Source organism: Lontra canadensis, unplaced genomic scaffold, assembly GCF_010015895.1.
Source record: "Lontra canadensis isolate GAN:19392208 unplaced genomic scaffold, GSC_riverotter_1.0 scaffold41, whole genome shotgun sequence".
In the NCBI taxonomy this organism is placed as follows: Eukaryota; Metazoa; Chordata; class Mammalia; order Carnivora; family Mustelidae; genus Lontra; species Lontra canadensis.
The window spans coordinates 11,812,960-11,822,543 of record NW_022631035.1 but is presented as its reverse complement, the minus strand read 5'-3'; positions in this window follow the sequence as shown (position 1 = coordinate 11,822,543).

Here is a 9,584-nt window from a genome sequence, read left to right as displayed (position 1 = left end):
TTTTCATCGTCGTGTCCAAACTTGAGAGTTGAGCTAGGGGTGCATTCACGATTTCTTCATTAAAGGGGGAATTACTGTGCTTTGCCCTGCATTTCTCCAAGTGAAGATAGACTTTTTTAAATGGTGCCCTACCATTGACACACACGCAGAAAATTTGGTGCATTTTCTTTCTGTGCTGCTCTGTTTTGTCGTAAAGGTCTTGAGGACTGACTTATGTTGCAACGTCACCACCATTTGGGGGTCATCGTGTGGGATGGGATCCACTGTGGGGCGGGAGGTGGGGTGGGAGCTTCATTTTGGGGACCCCAGATTTCCTCAGTAACTCCTAACTCCCCACCAAGGCTCGGCACCCAATGGCCAAGGCCCGCTGGAACCTTGGAGTTCAACTCACGCTTGCGTTGAAACAATTCCTTGGAGTTTTGGTTGGTTGGGTTTTTGTTTTTTTAACTAGTCTTTGGAAATCCCCCCCCCCGCCGCCCGCTGGTCCCCCTCCTTACCCTGCACAGAAGCAGACAGTTGTGGGAAGACCTAGCAGCACCCTTTCCTCCAGATACCCTCATTTTGATGTTCGGGTTTTCGTGTTAAGTTAATCTGTACATTCTGTTTGCCATTGTTACTGTACTATACGTCTGTATATATTGTATGACAGAAGAGTGTTAATCCACTATCTCTAGTGCTTGACTTGAAATCAGTACAGTACCTGTACCTGCACGGTGTCCCGCTCCGTGTGTCGCCCTATATTGAGGGCTCCAACTTTCCCTTGTTTTTTGAAAGGGGTTTATGTATAAATATATTTTATGCCTTTTTATTACAAGTCTTGTACTCAATGACTTTTGCCATGGCATTTTGTTCTACTTATCCTGTAAATTATGCATTATAAAGAGTTCATTTAAGGAAAATTACTTGGTACAATAATTATTGTAATTAAGAGATGTAGCCTTTATTAAAATTTTATATTTTTCAAAACGTTGGCCTCGTCTCTGAGTCCCCTGGGGCGGGAGCAAGGCAGAGACAGCCTTCTATGTGTGAACCCCTGTGCCGGATTTCCCACCTTGCTAGAGCCCACCTCTGACTGACCTGGACCTCTTCTCCCCCAAGGTGGCCCCACCCTGGCATTTTGAAGAACCCTGTCTTCAAATCACCAAACTAACTTGCTGAGGATTTTCTCGGTCTCCGGCAGGCTATAGACTGTTTCCTCTGACGTTCCCCTCTCCCCGCCACCTCCTTTCACCTCCTCCTCGAAGGCAGGTTGCATCTGGCCAGGTAGGTCCATGAGATAAGGAGTGGAGATGGGGTAGTCCCAGGAATACTGGGAGAAAACATCCAGAAAATGGCATATGGGTCTGGAAAGGCCAGTGGTGCTTATGAGCCTTGAGCTCAGCGCTAACTAGCCACCCTCCCCATGACCTTGACAGTGGCCTCTGCTGATGCCTTCAGCAAGGAGCCTGGCCTTATTGAGGGTCTGTGTTGGAAAGGGGGCGGGGGGAAAAATGTGGTTCAGCAAGAAAACCGCATGGTTCGCTGGACCAAGAGTCCACTGACTGCCCTTCAGTCAACAGATTCTGGTTACCTCCTGGTGCAGCGAGCCCTGGGAAGTTGGGCTGTGTTTCTGACCTGGGAGAGCCGGTCTATCTACCTTAAAGGGTCCTCTAATGGGCCCATTTTAGAAAGAAAGGGTCTGTCGGACTTGGCTTCTTGGAGTTTTCTCGCGGTGGGGTCTGCTGCAATTCTGGCCGCTTTCTGTCCCCATTGGAACATGTGCGGTGGACAGGGTAGGGTAAGGCCAGGGCTCTGGTGGCCGTTGGGGGTGATGGGTCAGGGGCCGGCTGGAACTGGCCAGCCTCAGGGCACCCAGGTTAGGAGGTAGGGAACAGGGCACCAGACCACAGGAGTCCTTGATCTTGATCCTAACGATGGGGCTTGCTGCACACTCCCCTCCCAGCTGCAACGGGGGCTCACAGCAGGGGCATCCCGAACCCACTTCCAGACTGTAAGCTGCTTTCCAACCTGAAAGGACAAAGACATTGAACCTGGTGTGGGTGGTTTGGTTAGGATGTGAGAGGCATTTATCTTCAGGCCTTTTGATTCATCCCATGAGAATAATGGGCTAAAACCAGGTCTGGGGCTCAGACAAACCTGGGCTCAAGTCTAGAGGACCTTGGGCATCTGTGAGAAGGCAAGCCAGCCCAGAAGATGGACCACTCACGTCTGCAGCTCTGCTGAGAGGGCCTGCTTCTCTGCCTCTTGCATTTTAACAATCAGGCCTGCTTCACCTGGTCCAGATGGGCTGCTGGGGTGGAAGGGGGGCTACTGGGGTTTCTCAACCCTCGACATTGTGGAATCAGCTGCTTCTTTCTCTGAGGAAAGGGTCATTAGTCTTATTAGATTCTTAAAGGGATCTATGACTCAAAAGGAAAAGCTAAAACACGGTCTGGCTATCTGCTCTTTCTTCCCTGCCCCCCCAAATCATTTATGACCCAACCCAGCCCTTCAGAAACCCACTGCCCCTGCTCCAGCAGCCGTCCACCCCAGCCCTACCGACTGGACAGAACCTGCGCCAATCTGGCCTCTCCCAAAGGAGTTGCACTTGCTCAGGTGCTCCTGGATCTCCCCCTTCCTGAACTCCAGCTTCCAGTCCGATTCACCCACTTAGTGCTCATTCCCTGGTGCTTCCATCTGCTCTGGCCTTATTTCTCAGACTAATTGTTAACCAGCTAATCACAGTGGGGTGCAGACTGGGGGGGGTACAGTTTCTGCCTCTACTAAGTGAGGATAATCCCTGTGCTCACTTCCAGCGCTGCTACGACGGCGAGTGAAGTGTGGAGCCTTAGGAACCCACCCTGGGTCTTGAGGTACTTGGGTTCCATTCTTAGGGCCTGTGTTACTAGCTCCTCATTTGGAAATTCCACCCCTCCCCATTCCTGCTGCAGCATCTGGGCTCTGAGTCCCTCTTCCCTTGCCCTTGGCACAGAACCAAGAGGGTGGTGGGCAAATGGGCTGGTAGGCGGCTTGGCCCCAGAACATCTTTAAATTTTCATTAAATCTATGACTTTATACAATACTTGGAAATTCTGTATGGACTCTCACCTAGGGAGAGTTCATGTAGAAAGGCTTGAAATGTGGGGTTTTGGGAAAAGGATCCTGTTCTACTCTCTCCCTACCCCAACATATGATGGGATTGTAGTTGTGCCGTCAAAGAAGGAAATTAGCAATTATCCCAAAGAAAATACTCCAGTCTATTTGAAGGATTAGGTTATATTTGTTGTTGGTGGTGGTTTTCCTTGTTGTTCTTTTTGGTAAGGAAAAGAACTCCTTTTTTTTTTTAACCTTTAATAAATCATTTGATTTTACAGGAACTCCCCAAATAATGTAGATGATTTAAAAGAGGGATTCACACCTTCCTTAGCATCATTATTCCACATCATCAACTCAGTTTTCTAAAAATCTGCTATGAGACTGAGCCTTTACTGTATTCTATGGCTTGTCCCAGGAGAGGGGTCCTCCCCCTGGATAGCGCCCAGTTCTGAAAATATAAAATCCCTGTGCTTCAGCCACACCAACCTTTGAGTTCTGCTCAGAGTCTTTGCATATGCTGTTCCCTCTGTGGGGAACACCCCCTCCTTCAGCCCTTGCTGATGTTGTCCGCCTTTCAGCCTTCAGGTCTTGACTTAAATGTCAGAGGTCCTGGGGCACCCGGGTGGCTCAGTGGGGTAAGCCTCTGCCTTCAGCTCAGGTCATGATCTCAGGGTCCTGGGATTGAGCCCTGCATTGGGCTCTCTGCTCAGCAGGGAGCCTGCTCCCCCCCCCACCACCCACCCCCCCGCCTGCTGCTCTGCCTACTTGTGATCTCCATCTCTCTCTCTCTGTCAAATAAATAAAATCTTTTAAAAAAATAATATTATTCTGCTTTGCTCCACAACATGGCCGAATGATGGCTGCATTTATTTAACTAATCACTTCTGGCTGGACATTTATACAGTTTACCAATTCTGCAATTATAAGTCACGTTGTAATGAAATCTTTCTAGCTAAGCACTCCCTCGGTATTCATCACTAAATGGTCTTTAATTATTAGGATAAAGGTTTTCCAAGTAGAATTTGTGGATCAAAGGTCCTTTTTAGGGCTTCGGCCACTTCCTACCCAACTGTCTGAGACACTGGCTTGTCTCTGACTCTCCAGTGCCTTGCTCACGGTTGGCCTTCGAGCCACGGTTATGCCACCCACTTAAAACTCAAGCCCGGATAGCCAAAGCGCTCCTCAACCTGAGCCAAGCCTGCCTTTCTGGTATGATCTCCCTTTTCAAGCCGGGTCGCCTTGAGCAATGAACATCCCTCTACCTGGGTTTGCCTCTTTGTAAACTGAGCAGAGCCACGAGCATCCTTCCCGGGGCTGATGAAACTTGCTAAGGTGCGCACTGTTCCTGGCCGTGAGTCTGGCCTCGAACACGTCAGCTGCTGCGATCACCTGCTGATCCCCACCGTCCAGTCTTTATCCCTGACTCCGCTTGGCCCTTTCCCTCTTTTCTCTCACCAGTCCCTTTCCCTGCCCTCACCCCAGCCTCCCCTCCAGAATCCCGGGGGACCCTGACTTTCTCTCATGCTCCGCCTATGGTCACTTCTGTTTTTCCCTTCCTCCTCCCCTGAGTTTGAGAACAGGGTCTGTGGCTCACACTTTGATGTACAAGAGTTTTACAGATAGGAGCGAGCGCCTGGCTGGCTCAGTTCGTGGAGCATACAACTCTTGATCTTGGGGTTGTGAGTTCAAGCCCCACAATGGGTATAGACATGACTTAAAAATAACGTCTTTAAAAGAAAGGAAGAAAAAAAGAGCTTTACAGATGAAAAGTCACCCTGGGTGATACAGAGAGTGCTGGGTAAGACTTCTCCAGACATCCCGTGACCACACACGACCCTTCTTTTTTTTTTTTTTTTAAGATTTTATTTATTTATTTGACAGAGAGATCACAAGTGGGCAGAGAGGCAGACAGAGATGGGGGGAAGCAGGTTCCCTGCCGAGCAGAGAACCCAATTTGGGGCTCGATCCCAGGAAGCTGAGCTCATGACCTGGGCCGAAGGCAGAGGCTTAACCCCTGAGCCACCCAGGTGCCCCACACATGACCCTTCTTAACCCACCATCTGATTTTGCTCCATTCCCCCAAACTCAACTTTGGATCAAACTGTGTTGTTGGGAGCCCCTGAGCCTTTCCTGCTGTGTGTATCAGACATGGTGCATGGAGGGGATCAGCGGAGAAGCCAGTGGTCACAGGCATTGAGGTTGGCCTTCTCTCCCAACGTCTCCCAGTGATCTCAACAAGAAGACGCTGGAAACCAGCCATGAACGGTGTTGTGGTTAGAGTTGCCCCATTTAGTAAATTAAAATATAGGACGCTCCATTAAATTCAAATTTCCTATAAATGATGAATAATTTTTCACTCTAAGTATGTCCCATGCGGTAGTGGGGGCGTCCTTATACAAAAAATCTACCTGTTTATCTGAAATTCAGACTTTACTGGGCATCTGGCGTTTAACCTGCATTGTCCAGCTGTGGTAGATGCTTTCGGATCGTCCCCTCCACCTTCCTTCCTCTCCGCTTTTCATGTGCTTTCTTCTACTCCGGAGACTGGAAAGCTAAACCCTCATTCTCCAGACTGCTTTGTGTCCAGGTTCCACGTAGCTTCCGTCCTTCAGATTTGCTCACGAGGAGAGGGAGGCGTTTTCCTTTGCTGTTTGTTCACCCACAAGTGGAGCCACGGAGCCATGGGGTTTCACGACAGCCCTATGGACGTCTGTTCCCGGCATCCCGGGACCTGAGAGGGGTGAAGCTGGGAGACAGGTCCAGGCTCCCCTTCACGGTGTCCCGCCACTAGCCCCTGGATCCTGATACCAGGGCTGTGCCTCTGGCGGCATCTCCACACAGTCCTTGGGAAGATGAGCACTGCGGGACGTCAGGAGGTCAAGACCAAGGGCTCAATCGACGTCAGGAGGTCAAGACCAAGGGCTCAATCAATTGCATTTGTTAACTCCTTAAACAAACTTCTGAGCACCTTGTATGAACTTACTTTCTGTGAGAAGGTCCTACCCGTTTGGGGCTGCTGGAACAAAGCACGAAGAACGAGGTAGCTTCGAATCACAGAGATTTATTACCTCCGTTCTGGAGGTTGGGGGTCTGAAAACAAGGTATCAGCAGGGCCCTGCTCCCTCCCAACCCTGTGGGGGAAGGAGCCTTTCTGGCCCCTTGTGGGTTCAGGTGGCCTCAGGCATTTCTGGGCTTGGGGAGGCAAAACTCCCACTTTAGAGGGTCCTCCCTGCGTCTTATCACACCGTCCTTCCTCTACGTTGATCTGCAACTGAGGCCCAACTTCCCCTCTTTATGAGGACACAACTCATATTGGCTAAGGGCCCAGCTGATCTCATCTGGGTTAACTTACATCTGCAAAGATCTTGTTTCCCCATGCGGGCAACATTCTGAGGTCCCGGGTGTTAGGATTTCTTCACCATAACTTTGTGGGAGGACACAGTTCAACCCACAACAAATACTTAGGGCGGAATCTGTCTCCTGGTGGGTCACATCGTGACTCCCAGCATTTTGTCTGTTCTAACAAGAAAAGAGAAGCCAAATCTTTCAACGAGAGGCACTTCCACGATCACCTCAAGGAGAAATGCACCGTGACCACGCGCAAGGTCTCCCTTGTCCCTCTGTCCACCAGTCACTTCACCGCTCCCCCCCACCCCTGCCCCCCGACGTCACTACATCCTCCCTGCCTGCCTCCCTTCCCAGAGCGGAGCAGACTAAGCCCATTCTCCTGGGCTCACTCCATCCGCACTCCTCCATACTCTTCGGCTTCCATTTCTACTCAACCTGGGTCAAACCAGAGAATCCAGGTTGCTGGTCTTTGTCCACCAGAAGAGAAAGCCAGAATCTGAGACTTCCCCTCCCGCTGCTGTCCCCTCCATGTCCCTGGTAAGACAGCATGAAAAGCAGGAGTTGAAACTGAATCTCCAAAAACTATCTTGGCTACCAAGATCTAAAACCCTGAAATAGGTCCCTGGGAGATGTTACAGAATTTCAACCTCCTAAGATTTCCAGGTGAAGAATATAAAACCAATACACTTTCCATGGCTTTTGGACCTCTTCTGGCCTGGAAGCTGGCATTCTTACTAGACGAGTTGTCCAAATCTGTTCTTCCCTGGGAGCCTGAGGGTGGCACAGGCTTGTGATCCCAAAGGGAAGGAATCAGCTCCCAGGTCGTTGTTGGGTGGTGGCGGTGATACGGGTGTAGCTCTAATGGTCTTGTAGCGAGGGGTTTGTGTCTTGGCAGGGACGCTCCTTGGTTAACTGACCCTCAGCTCCCATCCCCAGCCAGGCAGTGGGTGCCTGGGCGCCTGTTCGCACGAGGGTAAGTAAAATCTCTTGTGGCAATCAATTGTACAAATGATTTCTGAGTCATTGTCAAGCACTTGGCAGGCTGAAGACAGCAAGAAGCTATTAGTCTTCTGATCAACATGGTTTGTCAGCATAAAAGGTTTGGGCTGCAGCGTCCTCCAGATGACACCCACTTCTTGGCGTGCCTGAGATGGCCACAGACCTTTGTTGTTCATTCATCCAGCCCAAAAAAGCCCAGGGGGCGAGAGAAGGGGGAGGGGCACGCGCTGGGGGAGGGGCACAGCTGTCTTCCATCTGAGCCTGCCCTCTCTCCCTTGCCAGGCTCAGTGGGAACCAGCCCCTCCCAGCGAAGCAGAGAACCACCCCCTCCTCAACCTCACTTCAGAGGACAGAGCTGCTTGGGCCACCTGCTTCCCAGTCAGCCAGAGGCCAATTATCCAGACGGAGGGACAGTCCTCAGGGTGAGAGACAGAGAGACAGTGAGAAAATGAATTAAATGGAAGAGTGGATTATGGTAGGAAAACATTGGCTTGTACAGTGTTTTGACATGAGCACTTCAGAGTTTTTTCCCCTTTAATTTGTATCCCACACCCCCTCCCCCGACAAAAAAGTCACGGTAAAAAGAATTTGAAAAATGCACAGAATTACATAAAAGACAAAGAAATCTGCCTGTAATCCCACGACCCAGAGATGCCACTTAATAATTACTTGGGTGTATTTCCTTCTGATACACGGCACGCTCTCATGCTCAGTAAAGTGTTCTGAGCATCTCATAACTTTTCAGGGTAAATGTCGACACGTGCTGTGCACTTACTTCCATTGTTCCGAGCGAAGCTGGTGGCCGTCTCTGCCAACTTCTCTGGTCACTGGGCTGCTCTGTCTCGATCCCTCCAGCCGAACCTCCTTTTCCAACAAGAGGCAGAGCACAGCCTCTCCTACCTGGAGGCCAGAGGGGCAGGTGAAGCTGGAACTGGCTCCGGACTCTGTAGGAGCTGTAGAATACATTCTGGACCCAGAAAGAACAGCTTGGAGTTCCTGCCCTCACGGCGCCTTCTCTCTTGGGAGGTCCTGCTCCTGGATCCCACCTGCTTGATTCCTCTGCTGATTGTCGAATTCCGAATTCCATTGTTCCTCTCCCTCCTTTGCATGTCTGATGAGATCTTGTTTCGTGTCCGGGTATATCTCCACCCCTTTGCCTCCAACACGCAGTGTTTTCCCCCGTCACCACCTTCCAAGAACTGCCATAAATGACACCAGTGAGGTTTGTCCTTGCCGTGGTCACGTGTAATTTTATTCGGTCCAACATCCATGTTTTCATCTCCGGATAACAGCACCTTGGTTTTCCTTTGGGGAGCAACATTCAACTACAAAAATGGCTCCTGATCTGGCCAATTAATATACTCCATCACGTTGGCTATCATGGGTGGCTCAGGGATGGACCTGTGACTTAAGTCGGTCCAATGAGACAACTTCAGTTGGGCCAATGAACCATGGGACTTGTGCCACGCATTTGGAGAATGGGGTGCTCTCTTTCTACTGGGGCTTCTGAAATGGTAGGACAAAATCTTGGAGCTTCTGGAGGCCAAGAAGTGGAGAACACTTATCTGCTGTTGAACCCAACAGAGAAATCCAGAGCCACAAGATGGAGGGGTGGGGACAGAAAGAAGGATGAACCAAGTCTTGTCGCCATCCCTGGGATCCCCAGACTCAGCTGCCCAAGAGCCCAGCCTTGTGAGTCAGCAAATCCTGTCCTCTGGTTTCTTCTTAAGTCAAATTGACAGGTTTTTGTCATACTCAACCAAAAGAATTCTGACTAATAATACAGCCACTGTTCCTGAGGAGGGAAGGGTCTGTTCTCAAGGCCCGTTTGGAAGTCAGAGAGCCCAAGCTCCTGGAGTTTTAGGTCCATGCATTACATGGCCTGAAATGGCTGGAAAGAGATTCGAGAGGAGAAACTGTGGCTTTGAGAAACAGAGGGAGTGATGAAGAGATACTTCAAGTTCTGGAGAACGTCACATTTAGATGCTAGCAAGCAAAGCCTCGGGTTATATAATGGCCTTTATGTAACGTGACCCTTGGGACCCAAGCGCATGTTCCCTGGTCTCTGCTGAATGTCCTTATCACCAACACCCACTGGGAGGTACCACGAGCATTGCACCAGGGCAGGGGGTGGGGGAGTAGAGACAATGAAGACATGGCCC